Source organism: Zootermopsis nevadensis, unplaced genomic scaffold (genome assembly GCF_977971745.1).
Source record: "Zootermopsis nevadensis isolate Lab colony 2312 unplaced genomic scaffold, Znev_1.0 Znev_ptg000028l, whole genome shotgun sequence".
NCBI classification, from domain to species: Eukaryota; Metazoa; Arthropoda; class Insecta; order Blattodea; family Termopsidae; genus Zootermopsis; species Zootermopsis nevadensis.
In genome coordinates this window covers 12,010,505-12,027,440 of record NW_028259160.1, presented here as the reverse complement: position 1 = coordinate 12,027,440, position 16,936 = coordinate 12,010,505, and the positions used below count along the sequence as shown (strand labels likewise).

Here is a 16,936-nt window from a genome sequence, read left to right as displayed (position 1 = left end):
CAGCAAGTGATGAAAAATTATGTTACCTGCTCAAGATTAGTATGTGAGGTATGAGATGTTGACGATGGCCTTGTAGTTGGTTACTGAAGTTTTGGAGTAACATACCGCCTCCATGTTCAGGGTGAAGTGACCAGGTACAAGATTACATGGCGTCATAACACAAAAGATCACGATCGACCAGTTAACTCTGGTTTGTTCCAAAGTTACGTAAAGAATTGAGACTAACCTATGTTATGTTGGAACACGTACTGTTGGGAAGATTTCTGGACCGCGCTGCAAGGTCCTTGTTGATGGTTTTGACCAGCGAGCTACATCAACCTGCAAGAACACAATACACGACACATTAATCAACACGTTTTCACACATTACAGACGACTTGAGTTGCGATTACAATACGTGTTTCAGCTTTCGGCTTATACGTTTCGATTGTCCTCAGCTTCTCGGGCCGAAAACACATCGTACTTATTTTCCTTGTCCGTAATGTGGTAATGATGATATCTTCTGGGTTTTAGTGTCGAGTATGCACGGTGCTAAAATCCAGAACAACATTATTATTCTCACAGCCGCGAATACCTCAGATGTCACAGAAATTAGAGTTACAACTTATCGCTTATTCATTTAACGTACGATGCTGAATCAACTGCTGTTGTTATGTAGGATCGAATGAGGATGTTAGGATGACAGGAAAAGTTCAAGAGCTAATGAGCGATGATCATATTGGTCTTCTAGGCTGTAACGCTGTGTGGACTTGGTAGATAGCAACGTTTCGGAGGAACATGCTGCATCAATCTTCTCTCTTTTGTTTTTTATTAGAAACTTCGATAATTTATTAATGACTTTGGAAGGGCCTTTGGTGGCCGTTTGTAACACCTACACTAGATTAGCTAATTATTATCGAAGTGCCACTGTTGACGTACGATGTGTAATAGTTTAGTTATGTATATATCTTTGTTTCGTTCATTTATCGTGTGTTTATATCTTTTTGGGACACTCTGTATTCTACGAGGGTCGCTCATTAAGTAATGCCCCACATTTTTTTCCTCAGAACATATTTATTCAAGATGGCTCAAATTTAGTGACAACATAAATCAATGTTTCCTTTACACATACTATTTTTCCACATAGTCACCATCAACTTGTACGGTTTTACGCGAGCGTGGAACAAATGCGTGCATGCCTTGCCGGTACCAGCTCTTGTCCTGTGTACGTAGCCATGTCCTCACTGCTTGAATCACGCTCTCGTCATCTTCAAACCTTGTTCCGCGGATAGCATCTTTAAGTGGCCCAAAGAGATGGAAGTCGGAGGGTGCCAGATCTGGACTGTAGGGTGGATGGGGCAGCACCGTCCAACCCAATTTGGTGATTTCTTCCCGGGTTCTCAGACTTGTGTGAGGGCGTGCAATGTCGTGCAGGAGCAAAATTTCTGCTGGATGCTTGTGAGGCCGAACTCGTCGGAAACGCTTCTTGAGGGTTTTCAGGGTCCTGATGTACGCGTCTGAATTGATGGTCGCACCTCTTGGCATCACATCCACAAGAATGACCCCATCACTGTCCCAAAAGACAGTCATCATGACTTTTCCGGCGGAGGAAGTTGTCTTGAATTTCTTCTTTCTCGGTGATTGAGGGTGATGCCACTCCATTGACTGCCTTTTTGTCTCCGGCTCAAAGTGGTGTATCCAGGTTTCGTCACCTGTAATGATCCGGGACAGAAAGATCTCTCCCTCAGCATCAAAACGCTCCAACAATTCAGAAGAAATCGTTTTCCTTTGAATCCTGTGGTCTGCTGTGAGACTTCGTGGAACCCATCTTGCGCACACCTTCGAATATGCAAGAGCCCGGATAATTGCAATCACACTTCCATTGCTGACTGAAAGCTGTTGGGCCAATTGTCGAGTTGTGATGCGCCGATCCTCACGAATAATGGCATCCGCGCGGTTCAACATGTCTGGAGTGGTGGATGTGGCAGGACGTCCAGAGCGCGGCAGATCACGGAGCTCGGTTTCTTCACTTCCTGAAGCTTTAACTCTCTTAGCCCAGCGACCAACGGTGCTCCTATCGACTGCACAGCTTTCATACACAGCACACAAACGTTTATGAATGTTCACCACCGTTTCTTTTTCAGCAAAAAAGAATTCAATTACAGCTCGTTGTTTGTAACGAGAGTCGTTCACAGACGCCATTTTAACAGTTCACTACAGCTCCGCTATCGGTTGGAATCATTTGAAACTCCGTACACGAACGCGGGAAACATCAAATCTCAAGCATGTAAAAGTGCACTTTTCTATCTTCATTATTGGCTGAGAAAAAAAATGTGGGGCATTACTTAATGAGCGACCCTCGTACATACTGTGGGAGCATTGAATGAGGTACAAATACGAACATCAGTTTAGGATAGTAGACGTCTATCCGAATTTCGAATGGAGTACTTCACAAATACATATCCGATGGGTTACCGTTATAAATCGACCTAACAGGTAAAATTTACAACGTTGCACGACTTATCCATTTATGTCATATATTATATGTTACCAGCTGTATATTATTTAAACCGTGTACGGGGAAGTTTTGTAAGTTATGTACAGTATACGGACAGAGTAAATTGAATAATTGATGTCACCGGTATTGAACATATCCTGCATCGGATTGTATGCCCCACAGCAGGAATACAATCCACACGCCCGAAGGAGTACTGGGATTTACATGATCCAGGTATTGATTCTTCGATCACTTCGTCTAGCGGTTATCACTAAATTATATTAACGGTTTCTAAACAATCGGGACACTATATTAGAAGACCTCTCATGGAACATTACAGCGTCTCCAACACAATTCTCTGATTTATTTGGTGTGGTAATTTATGGCGTAATTTTATCGTTTGTCTGTGTAGATACAAATAAAATGTCTTCCCCAGGAACAAGTGAACTAATATTCACATCTTTATGAAACTTAATATGAACATAATGACATTGCATACAATGGTATCCACCTGTTTCTTAATTTTCTACCAACAAGAACATTTACATGGCTGTTATACCACCTTTTCTTGATCATGGAATATGTGTGCATAGATAAATTCGGGAAAATATCCGTTTGCCAAGGTCACGTTTTATGGAATTTCAAGAAACATGGCGGCCCCTCGAACTATCCCTTTTTCATTTTCATGGTAATAACTAATAAGTTATTGAAGCTAGGGGTTCCTAACCTTGTACGGAAATATATCTAAAACGTATCACAAATTTTATTTCAACAAACATGACGGCGTTGCAAAACTCTTAAATTAATATATATGGCAAACTGAATCTGTATCTGGATCTACTGGAAATTATATAGAGAAAATGGACTACTGACGTTATGATTATTGAAATATAGTTTATGAAATCAAGCATTTTGAGGCAAGTATGAGTCAGATACCTGCTATATTTTCTTTATGAATTACGAACCTAGCCGAGGTCGGGCCCTTCTTCGGCCTGCTCATTGGTGGACTACTGTTTTGATACGGGTAGTAGCAACGTGTAACGTCACAGCAATGGCAGAGAGGACTCGTGTGCCAGGCTCAATTAGTACTCGGACCTAATTAGTCAAAGTGAATAGCAATTTTACCACCGTTTCCGTCCTCTTGCGCTCTCTGCCCCTCGTTCACGTTTGCAAGTCCTTTTTACACCACTGCACGGCTAGGCTCGGTATTTGTGTGATGGCGTTTTTTATTATTTGGACCATCCTCGTGTCTCTGCCCCCCCCCCCCCCTCCCCGCTCGCTAGCTGACATGCCTAGATTTGTTGACACGCTGCCCGTCACATAGGAGTCCATATGTCGTAATGTAATTATCAGTTGAAATCGCCAATAAAGGTCCTTGCTGTATGGAAATTTGCTTCGGTAATGTTTGCATGTGGTTCGTAATTTTTAGACTCTGAAATCTACGCTTTGTACTAAAAAAAAAGGAACTTTAACTATGAATGTACAGGAAAATCCTTTTAATGACTTTTTTTCCTCTTAAGTGCAGATTTGGCCAATGAAACTCCACTGTACAATGTGAACATTAGGCATTTTAAATTCCCTTGTACTGCTTCTCTGAATCAAGGAATGACGAGCTGGAATAAATTCAGTAGTCTGTACCAGGTTAGTTCAGCTTTTTTCCCCTCGGGTTAAGAACAGTTTCTTCGTTCGACCCAAGGGCCAATTTTAATCTTTTATTTAACAAAAGCTATTGAAAAATGAAAATATTTCACATGATACGCTTAAATATGAACGATATTGAAATATGCACAAACAACTATAGTTATACGTTGTTTTAAATTTGCTCCTGTAACAGTTTTTATCTTGCTTCCATCATCAGGGCGATGATCGCCCTGATGATGGAGACAGTAAGCACGTTTAAAATATCGGTGAACGTTCTTATGTCGATGTAGACTCTCATGTCGTGTGACCATACGTTTGTTTATGTCCTAACAACGTTTGAATTCATCTGATAAATTTTTATGAATACTTGTAACGAAATTATATTATTACAATACATTCTGTATTTTACTTTTTATTCATCTAACGCCATGGGGAGAGTTCTGGCCCTGAGGTCAGCTTTCATTTTTCCTCAATTGCTTTTTGCAAATATTATTTCGTTCCATCCTCGTCTTCCCTATATCACCACTTCATCCATTCGTCTGTGTGTAACGTATCACAGTGAGAAACAACAAATATTTATGTTGTGTCTGGATTGACACTTTCCACTTCTTGCTTTCTCTTGTTTTGTGGGCTGTTCCGTGGTTAAATCAAATGAAAGGAGTGAATGTTTTTAGAATGCACCGTAATGGGGTTTATAAGAATGCTGTCATGGTAGTACAATGTGATCTATCATTTCATATTGAGGTTGCCTGCGGCTCGGAGTGTTCGTTGTTTCACGCTACAAATAATTAGTAACATTGCTTTGTATTTTTTTATGAAAGAAGAGAGACAGAATGTTTCTAACGAAATGTATTCATTATTATATCTCAAAAGGACCTCTAGGGAACATGTAATTTTTTCCAATGTGAAATTTATTATATTCAGATAAAATAGAACATCAGTTGTAGGACGAAATCGGAACGTAAACCATGTCTGTTTATGAAAGCATGCTAATGACATTTCTATATGCATATTAAGCACGAAAGAATAACACTACGTATGGTAATTAATATAAATTTGTATTACAAGTATCTTAAATTATAATTTCAAATAAACCACCCATTATTCATGCGTCTTTATTTATCATGTTTCAAATTGTATTTATTCTTTAGGTATGCTGAATTGTAAGCATTTAGGTTGGTAAGCGCTGAAGTTTCTGTTTGATAACTGATTTGTTATTCGTTTGAGTTTTCGTATTTGTCTTGTTAACTTGAAGCGATTGAAGGAAGAACAGTATAAAATAGGTCACGATCTTTTCTCCCTACATTAATTACTTATGGACATTTTATTGTTCGATGCTATATAACGTGTACAGTTGAAAGGCGCCATTAAATTATAAAAACTTGTTTCGGGAAGGACCATGTTTCCTTTTAATCCAAGTCAACAACCAGGAAATAAACAATGCAGTGTAATTTAGTACCTAACTACAGAATTTGTCTGAGATAACCTGTAAATCCTAAGGATTTAACGGCGGTTTGTAGATAATTTTGTTTTATTTCTTATGTCATGAGAGTGTTGTGTTTCGTCTGGTTTTTGACGTGGATTGAAGCGGGAGACATCCCATTCGGCTGGCAGCGGTTAACCAGAGTCATAATCAAAGAATAAAAAACTACATTCTCTGGAATTATTCGGGAGCCATTTCAGTTTAACATATTGTTTAATTTACATTATTGTATTTGCATTAAGCATTCTCACTGTCGTTCAGCTGAACATGTATGACAATGATAGTCATACAAATAATGCAAACAAACATTAATCTGTAACCATGTAATATTCCTATTTGTGTAAGGACCAATTCTGCTGACAAAGCTAAAGCACCAGCGATAATTTACCTAAACGTTATTAACCAGTTAATATTTATAATGGAGATGCGTCTTATTCGTTTCAAGACGGACCTGAATTTTTATATAATGTGTACTTGTTTAGGGCTTCAAAGGGCTAACAAACGCGTCACATTATTAACAGTGGTATTTAAATGTCTCAAACATTGCTTTGAGTTTAGACAGAGTGCCATTTTATCGTGTAGATGAAACAATGAAATTTGTCTGGGTTACAGAGTGGCGCCAAGTGGACAACTAAAGAACTTAAAAGAATAAAAGTATGAAACACATTTACGTCCTTGGTTGGCTGAAAATTGTCTATTAAGACAGATTTATCACAGCGAATGGATTCTAGATCCAGTTTAGATTGGAATGAGAATTTTAAATGAAAGAGAAGGAATACGCTCGCCCATCAGATAAAACAATCCGTAACGGACTTAGCATCATCTTAGATATGTAAGAAGATATTTTCTAATAATAATTTGAAGAGCTGGATGTAAAAGAATGAATAGGAAATTGTCAAGCGTAAGTGTGTATAATGTTAGTTCCCGGAATTAAGACATTCCAGTGGCAAATGCTCCGGTTTGGCTTTGGTTTGCACATGTTACATTTGTATACGAATTAGTTTTCAGACACAAGAAGACAGGAACGTGAAACATGTTCGAAAGTTTACAGTCTGACGAAGACGAACTGAGAGTCGCATATACATTTTACATTGATTCAATTTTCGTTTTAAAAAAGAAAGAAACCCCTTACAGTAAATTGGATTAAACAGCTTGAATTAGCTAGAAACGCCACACCGTATACGTGCCTTGGGTTTCCGAGTTGTGAAACTAAGGAAAAGCGGAAAGAAGAATAAATCAGCAAGAAGAAATAATTGTAAAATCCAGATTCCCTGGCGTTGGAGAAATTTACACAAAGCACGCGATGCTTTTCAATGTTGGAGATTCTTCCGACTTTAATATTGCGGGATCTTAACTACCCTTATTCACTGTCGTGTGGTGCGCTGGAAAGTAAACTTTTACGTAGAAAACTCTTATCACACTAAATGAAAAGAACGTTGATTATGTATAAGTTTGTCCTCTTTGATGTTTTATTTATTCTTTGAATGAAAAAGTTTTGTCCCTTTGTGTATGTTTCGTTCTCGCATGACTCATTCATGGCTTCTATAACCAACAACGCTGCCTGTATTTTCTGCGGATGACATACTTGGTGGTTGTCAGTAATCCAGGAAACAGTGGAAGAGGACTAGTTTCGGCCTCCTACTTTCGCTTCTCATTCGCCAACAAATACTTTTTAATTGCCTCATTATGTATGTATCAACAAAAAATTAAACTTGAAGGCCTATTAATAAGGTATGCAAAATTTAGAAGAATGGATTTTGAAAATACTTACAGGTCTACCTACTCAAGTTTTAGCAAATCTAATTCGTGTTGAATTAATTTTTTAGTTGTGAAAATGATATTTTGGATTTTGCCCATCGTCTAGATTTTAAAAAAATCTTCGGAAAATGTGTCTTGTTCCGTCTTCAGTCAAAGAAAGGGAAACACAGGAACCTTGGCTGTTGGGCATCCCAGTTTTTTTTGCCTGAAGACGGAAGACAATCCAGCCTCCGAAACATTGTAATTTTACTGAAATATAGACGATTAACAAAGTCTAAAATGCCACTGTTACAGATTATAACTCACCGTCGTCATAAACCTTCAGACTTAATTGACTTTCTACCTCTATAATATTAGTGAAATTATTGACATAAACATCGAAAGAAATTTGCGCACACACGTGATAGCTTTACACAGTTACATGATGGAAAGGAATATATTTAAAGAAATAGCATATATATGTAACTAGTGGAAAAGCTCCAGTTGAAATTACTGGATAATTATTTCTTTCATACTCCTTTTCTAACCCCGTTTCGTCCATTCTTTCATTCACTTTATTTCTTTACCATCGTCACTCCTTTGGCTAGTTTTTCAGTATTCAAACCTACAGAGATGATAATTTAAAACATGTGTGATATATGCACGTAGTTTTTTCCCCTGTTTGTTATTGCCCTGTGAAGTTGAAGTACTCCAGAGGATAATTCTGTTTCGAGTACACATTAATATGTTATGCTTCCATAATTATGTTCGCTATTCTTTAATTTATGTTTGTTTGGCATACTACAATTTGTATTCACGTTATGTTGATTATATTCATCTTTCTAGATTAATCCTGACCTTATGTGATGACGTTTTCCACCACACTGTTCCAAATGGATGCGTTGTCTGTTAATTAAATTCCTCATGTAGTATCCTCTGCCTTAAGTATCTGACGTCCATAGTTTGATTTTATGTTATTGTTTCCTTTATAAAATATTTATATTTTGTCACGGACCGTCTTCATCATATTCACAAATCAGCGTCTTATTTTTAACCCATTTTACATTATTTGAGGTGATCAAGTTTTATTGTGAAAGTTTTTTTTTATTAAAGCATTATTTTGCCGGTTCAGTGTTGTGTTTATGTAAGGAGCATACCTCAGTTACATATTATATACATCCTAAATGTAAGGTTCACTGTAAAATGTGGACTTGCACTTATGCAGAAGAAACTTCTTGGATTAAACGCAAAATACGGTAAATACTGGATAATTACTTCTTGAACGCCGTGGTTTTATTGCTCTTTGGACCCCTTCAACTGCGACAAGTACTAAAGTTATTTAACATCCTAGCTTGGTACATCATTTAGCTTCTGTATCATCGAATTACAGCCGTTTCCATTTATCTTTGCTGAATAGTCACAAGTCAGTACTAAATCAGGCTATAAAATAACGAAGAGTTAATTATGCGGCACTGGGGAACTTAATTGTATAGCAAAGCTGCATAATTAATTTCGTTTTATATTTAATCTGTCCATTTCTGACGGCACGTCTTAATTCTGCCTCGTCCGGACCGTTGACTTTTTAGTGCAGTCTAGTAACACGACTGCGAGATATCACGTGAAAATATCGACTGTATAGTTTTCAAGTTTCGTTAATTGCTTAGACTTTACATTTTGAAGTTAAAGTCTTTGTTCTTTGAATGAATAAATACATGTCCTTAATATAATTTCAAAACCGGCAACAAAATAAAAAAATAAAAAAAGACTCTGTATATTATCTGTTTAACATTGGTAAGAAAATCATCTGAGATATAAATTAACGCTAACTTATTTACGTATGTCCCATTTTACAGTTATTTGTTACTTTAGTGATAATATTTAATTGTCATGAAGGTGTTAAAATATGCTCTTCTCGTGAACTAAGAATAGGTCCAAAGTAACATTTACTTTGGTTAAGTATTTTCTGACCTGATATCAGTTGTCGCTCAGTATAGGAAGTTTACGGTATTGGGCAGTCTGAATACTGGTTATCAGTGCATAATATTCATTCAAGATTTAAATGTTAGAATGTTAGTTTATGTCATGTGAATCGCTGTAATACAATTAAATACTATTAAATTAAAGCTGCTGAACTTCTTTCAGAGAGATATTCTAAAGGGTTACACGATTTAAAATGGTGAGATTGTACATTTAATGCTATAACGCAACATATTTCTATTGCCCATATATATATATATATATAAGCGATAAATAAATATAAAAGAGGCTGAGGTATGTAACATTACAATGAATGCGTTCTAATCTATATGTACTCCAGTTTGGAGTAAACCGCTCCGCTGTTGTGTACGCAAGGAAACTGTCGGTTGTGATGTTACCTGATATTATTTGGATTGTTTTACATTTCTGCGTAATATTTTCAGTGATGGGCCCGTTTTCATTTACGAAGGGTAATCACCATTGGACTCGGTAATTTTATAGTCGGGTCTCTGACCAGCCCGGCTTTTTAACCATTGTAACTGAAGTGGTTGTAATCATATTATTTCACATATCTAACATTTGATTATCCGTAGAATTTTATTCTCAATGATGACAATAATAGTTGAATTGTAACGGGTAGAAAGTTCCACTAAATTTTGCTACGAATTTCGCTTGATTGAAACAACCCTGTAATGTCTTCTTCATAAAGGTTCAGTCTCCCCCCCCCCCCCCCCACATACACACGCAAATATGTATGTATGTGTAGGTCTATATGGTACTGTGTAACCTGTGAATATTTTTTATTTATTTTTTCCATAGACTTATCTTTTAATCCGTATCATTAATTTCTTTTTACCAAATTCACGCAACGTGAAATGAATTCTGCACGTTAATCGAAACTTACGTAACCTTTTAACGAACTGGCAAAAAGCAAGGAAAGGTTTCATTTCCGCAGACTTCTAACAGCAAACAAAATATAATTAAAAATTAATCTGTGGAACGAAAGAAAAGCTGTGAAACTAAACGGTTTCAAAATATGAGCATCCACGTTTGATATTACTGATGTCTCGCCGGTGTCCTTAAATCAGAGTGTTTGAGAAATGAAGAATTGACGAGATGTCCAACTTACAAAGAGAAGTACGCTAAGATAACAGATGAACTGGGAAGTAGAGGACTGAAGATTAATTAAACGAGACTCTCAAAAACACTAAATTAATATCAGATAATTAATATTACGACCCCCGTCCTATATTAATGTCGTTTCGTGCTGTTGAAATAGAATCTTTGCATAAAATCAATGTTTTTTCAGTCTGAAAGCGATTGTATAAATTCTTTATAGGTCTATTTCATCGTATAGGTCTATACCCATTTATACATTTCAAAATAAAATCATATCTCTAGGTCTGGCGCCATTTAGAATTAAATATGGGTGGATTGAAGGGGAGGGTGAACGCTGAAAAGCAAAATGTTATTTTTCCCCTTGTCTCTTAAGGCAAAAAAGTTTCATAAATTGTATTATAAAAATCTCTCACATACTGAATTCTATTATCATACACAGGCACACCCACTTTTTACGCTAACAGAGCATTTCGTGCGAGAGACGGACGTAGTTGCCACTTAACCAGAGCGGACTCGTTTTGTTATCTGTGGATTTGCTCGGTCACCAGGGCTGGCGGTGTTGTGTTAATTCGAATGTTAGGCCGCTTGTATGCCTAATTTGTAGGTAGTATGTGCGTGGTAACTGGGAAGAAGACTTTCATTCAGACAAAACAGCCCAGTCAGAGACATCCGGCTATGAGTTGTCGAATCATCTCAGCCCTTGATGAGCCTGCTGAATCCACTCTTCATTCTCACACCCTATTATTATTATTATTTCCTCCCATATTCCAAACGAAGTCTTGTCATCAGGTTTTGTGATTACAATACAGGTGACTCTCGTTATACGCTCTTTCGGTATCCGCGGTTTTATTTCAGTATGTTGAGGAGCATCAATGTCATATCTGCAGCCAAATTTTAAAGCCTGCTGCGTGCGATCATCCATCTCCAAGATTATCAGGGAATATGATTCAGATAACAAGCTTAACATCAGACAAATTCTGGCGCCATTAAAATGGCGTTTGTTGTACGTTTCCTGTTTTGAGTATACGCGGCGATTCGTGGTAATGCAACCGCCGTGTATAACGATAGTGTCATGTTTTTTATACGTTTGTAATCGCCATACGTCCTGTATGTCTCACCAAACTTACGTTATAATTGATTTCCTTAATATTTCGTGAACACTACATAGTGTGAAGCTCATGATTATGTAATTCTCTCTGTCCCATGTCATTTCCTCTCGTTTGGGTCGAAATTTTCTCAGCTTGCTGTACTCAAACGCGCAGGTTAGGTCTCTTAATAAAGACTAATATGTCTCGCCTTGGGTGTGAACTCTGGTATTTTTATGCCCTTAATATTCGAATGTAGTTCGTTCGTAGAATTTAAAATACGCTGACATTTTAGGTGGTGTGTTACTTTCTATTCATCCTTTGCTCCGTTGCTCTCAGCGCTAGGTTACTTATTTCCTGTTTCTTGCTCTCTGTGGTCTGTCTGATATTAGCTGTTCTCGTCCTCTGACAGTTCTGCATGATGAACCTTCCATCTCCGAAGAAGCCACTGGGGGTTGAATGAGCGGGGGTAGATGGGCTAACGGGTTGAAGGGTCTGTCAGATCCAGGACGTCTCATTCACGTTATAGTTGAACACACCGGGAAATGGTACTAGGGAAACCGACACACACATGCGAATGCCTGGCGTACACATCTCACAATCAGGGCCGTGCTATTTCAAGAGAAGCGACATGACAGTAGCGATGTGGTACGAGCAACAACGTTATGGTAGTCGAAACGGAAGATTGAACACCACGAAGATCAAACGCTGCCACTTGTCACGATATTAAGAGAGTTCCTCCTCTCCCTAAGATCCATCTTTGTGTTCTCCTCTCGTTCTCCTCGGTCTTGCAATTGTTTTTTAAAACGTTCTCCGGAAAAGTTCTACATGCATTTATTCTCTCCCCATCCTGGCTACATTTACAGATCATCTTGGCTTCACTGATTTAATTACCTTACAAAACGTTACAAAACGAAATAAGAAATTATTGTTTTTCGTATCACGATCTTCAACTTTTTGGGAACAAAACGAGATGATAGTTTTACAAACTGAATGGTAGCACGTATTTCGAGAGTTCAGTACTACAGTTTCGACTATATTTCATAATAAAATTAATAATTGTATCATTAAATTACCAATACGTTATTCCTAGTTCCATAACTACGTTTGAATCCGGACATTTCTTATATATATAGTGGGTATAATAATTCAATTTAATTATTTTTTATTAGAGTGCTGCATCAACAGTTAGATAATAATAATAATAATAATAATAATAATAATCGCTCTTTATAAATTTGTAAACTTACAGTTTGCCAATTAAGATATTGTAGGATTTATTGCATTCATTATTATTGTTTGATCGTGTTTTATGTAGAAATAATAAGCTTATCATTACTGCTATGATAATGATAAATGGTATTTGGAAGTAGAAGGTTATGATTCTCTTGTATAAATTACTATTTTAGAAAATTTATAACATTATACTTAGATATTTATAACATCATTACTGTTAAATCTATTCTGTCACGAAAAGTGCATGGGATTTGATAACCACTTTAAAAATGAGGCCATTCTCTATTATCTCATTTCCTTATAATTACAGCAAAGTTTACTTAGGGTTATTGTTTTATGTGTTATCTCAACCGCACTTGACAGGTACACTGTGTTTGTTATCGCATATAAAAATTGTAGTGTGATTTACATAATATAGATCTTGGAGTTTAGTGAAAAGGATCAGGAAATGTAAATCACTCGTCGCTGTGCTGTCTTTCGTCATAACAGTTTTCTGAAATGGAAGTTACTGCGTACGGAATGAATGGAATGCTCCATCCTATACGATAAAGGCATTAGGGCATACTCCGAGCATTGCAATGCAATGTTTTTCTTTCCTGTCTCGTTTTCTTCCCTTTCCTTTCTAACTCATATAATCGGCCAAATTTCCTTTCACTTATAACAGGCGTGGTTTTCCAACTTATGAATAAAGGTATAAGAATGTACTGTCTGGAGTACAGGACTTTATAAAGTAATTATCATGATCCAACACAAAATTACACAGTGTTTTTAAGTGAATTTTCTTTAGGTCATTTATTGAAAAAGGCAGATCTAAATGGTATCACATCTGCTCGTCTTTCTCCCACTAGAAACCTTTTAAATCTGTTGCCGAAATTCTAGGAAACTCTTTATGAGTGTCATGACACTAGGGGTCATTCTGCCTTTGAATTTGTAATTTCCTACTTCAGTTCTACCATTATGGCGATCACGTAAAACTCTGAAGCAGAATTTATACTAGCTGGGATGTGCAGTGTGTTAGAAGCTTTCCGACGTTTCAGAGTTTCTTACAAAACACATTGATCTTCTTAGAGTCCTCAAGTTTTGTACGTGGTTGTAGACCTATATGTTCAGTAAAACTTGCCAGGTTTGAAGTGTTTTAGGATGTAGGTTTGATTGCGAGAACTGGTGAATTACTGGAAGTAGCAAATGATATTTTGTAGTCTACAGAAATATGGGCAGTACAATAGAATCGTAGAATGTTGTATCATATATATTTACGTTTTAATGGTTAATATGATGTCAACGGTGCGAGACTAAATATATGTGACAAGTGTATCATAGTCAGAATATGTAGCATTGCAGACTGTGTACAGATATGATCACTGGATTCCGTAGTTAATTTATATTTTTCCTAGCCTCAGAATACGAATTGAAGCATAAACACCTGAAAATGGAATAACACATGTCATAGTACACTGATGAGACGGGATGAAGCTTAGCGTCACAGAGATTTCACCTGCCACTGAACAGACGAATTATTTATCAATACTGAATTTTTAACGACTGTTTCCACTGCACTGATTATATAGCGCTGTATGTTATGGCAAGTACGTGAATGCTGAGTTGGTAAAGGTTAGGAAGGAGCAGTCGCGACCAATCCAAATTCCTTCCCTCAGGCAGGGTAGCCTGTAACCCAGTCGAGATTCAAACCAGGGGCCTAGAGCGAGTACAAGAATAAAGACATAAAGATCAGTTACTACACAAACCTACTTGAAATGTACAGAGATGGAGTTTACAATCAACAAATAGTAAATCGCTTGCCAGGTCACTGAAAATATAATTCTGTCTTACATTAAAGAATGATGTGAACTTCTGTTTCCACTGCGCGACTTAAAATAAGAGTTAAGTCCGAGGCGCAATGTTATTGTTTTTTTTAAAACGTTACTTGGCGCTGAAAGTCTCTCATCCGTGTTGCTGAGCTTTGTAAGAGACTGCGAAGAGAGACTGTCGGATGGAAAACACCATTAAGCAAATCCTGCCTGGTTCTTGCTGCTCACGTTTTGTCTTGCCATCGCTCCAATCCTATCACGTTCTATTCGCAGTTTATTTAACGAAGTTCTTCAACTGTCAGATGGTAAGAGTACGTGTAGATCATGCATTGGGAATGACGTGAAAGGAAGTGGCCGTGCCCTATTTTAAGGCACTTTTCCTGCATTTGTGTGGAGAGACAGAGGGGAACCGCTAAAAGCCTCAATGAGCACAGACAATTAAGGGACAAACCTTTAGGATAATGTTAAGGTTAGGTATTTGTTACGTTGGTGTTTGCATTCATACTGAATGGACATTTGACTATTGTAAGTTAATTTAGTTGCCCTGTTCTCGACAGTCGTTTTATAACATTTAATTTGTATTAAGAAAACACTAAATATTAAAAAAATAACTTAACGCACTTTAATTAAGAATGTTGTTCCCATTGTCTGTTACATTAAATCCGCAAAATCTTTTTGCTACAAAGAAATATGAGAAATAAATTGATCTTCAATGATCGCAATGAGTCGCTTCTTATTTATGACTTGGAATGACATTTAATAATTTTTTTGATGCAAACCACATGTTATAATTAACTATTTTATGGAAAAAATTCACAAATCAACATAATTTTAATCGGTCTAGTTCCTGTCTAAAATATGCAGCTCGTAACATGTCCTTTGTGACCTTAGTCGAGTCGTGACAGGCGAACAATCCAGAGCACGCCACAACGAAGCTATTTCCTTCATAAACTAAACAACGCCATAATTGCATTACTGTTTGTAGCGTTGTACGTACCTACCACAGCACATAAAATGGACTAGCTACAGTACTATTATTCTGTGGTGGCCTCTGCGTCCAGACCGGCTTGGGGCCTACCCTGTCTCCTGTCCAGTGGGTACCAGGGTCCTTTCCCGGGTGTAAAACGCGACCGGGGTGTGCTGCTGACCATTCACCCCTATTTAGTGCCGAGGTTGAGATTGAATAGGAGATGTACCTCCTCTCCCCCAACTGCCAGTATTGGCATGCAAAAGGATGGATGGTTTTCCTGTACTTTACTTTAATATTTAGATGATGATTTTTGGGCAACACGTTTAGACCACAAACATTCTCCATAAAATTTAAGATAAAACAGTACATGCCCTCAGAATCCATGTTTTCAGTTAAAAGGTTCTGACACACACATATCTGGTCCAGATCTGTAGCAAGAAGTTCATTTTTGTGGAGTTGCCTTTTTTCTCTCCTGAAATGGACGTGTCAACTTTAAGGAGGCTTGTATTACCTCAGAAATGTTTAATAGTGCATTTTTACGAGCGTTATGCGTTCGTTCCGTAAAGTATCTACACAGTGTTATTGAATATAACTAACACCCGTATTTCTGTTTGAGGCCGTCAGGTGTGCCTGCTGTAAATGGCACTGACTATAAGCTGACGTCCTCCGGCAGGAAATCAGTTGTCACGACGAGATCAAAAATAAATCGAACCATCGTCACAACCTGAACGACATGTAATTTACAGCGAGTGAAAACGTATTTCTTCACTGTCCAGTTTAGCTGTCCGTGACAGCGCTTTCGTTGTCTGGACTACTTCCGTGCAAAACCATGACGCGGGGAAAGAGTTTTAGGTCGTAGGAAATTGCCCTTTGCCTGTCCCTTTGTTTTGGCTGGAAGCAGGTTTGTTTGTTAATTCTACCCTTGCAGAAGTCTGACGGAACGGTACTGTTCTGTGCCTGTCTCGTACCTCGTTGGCTTTAATGGACTTTTAGCAGTAATTTAGTAAGACAGCCATTAAGTGATACGCAGACAAGAAAGATTCAGACGTTAAGGCGAACGGGTCTAGAAGCATTACCTTGTTCCAGGAAGATACACTTACAACGGTTTTATGTCTAGAATACGAAGCTGTTTCAATTCTGAAAACTTTATTCAGTAAGACCAGTCTCATGTTACATTCATGCATCTTTACACTCTGCCTTGGAGTACACGGAGCTTCCTTAGACGATCTACGATAGAAGCTGTGTAACTGTCACGCAATATGAACCATCTAACCACGGTGCATATGGACTTTTGTTGTTTATCCTTTTGAAGCCGAAGATAATATAAGTGATATTTCCGGACTGGGAGACTGGGGTTAGATCCCGGACGGGGGCAAAGGATTTTTCCTCTAGCCTCTGAGTCCAC

The 16,936-nt window shown here is 37.7% G+C and overlaps 1 protein-coding gene and 1 long non-coding RNA gene across 6 annotated transcripts in view; one reads left to right on the top strand and one right to left on the bottom strand.

Moving 5' to 3' along the window:
• LOC110840777 (neurotrimin-like) overlaps positions 1–16,936 on the bottom strand; it is a 540,194-nt gene that overhangs the window by 6,783 nt on the left and 516,475 nt on the right. For all 5 annotated transcript variants that reach the window (XM_087357493.1, XM_087357491.1, XM_087357489.1 and 2 more), the window contains exon 7: positions 227–318. The gene's annotated coding sequence lies outside the window, so the exon portion shown is untranslated. The remainder of the gene's footprint in view (positions 1–226; positions 319–16,936) is intronic.
• LOC110833915 (uncharacterized) overlaps positions 1–16,936 on the top strand; it is a 107,489-nt gene that overhangs the window by 43,988 nt on the left and 46,565 nt on the right. The window lies entirely within an intron of this gene.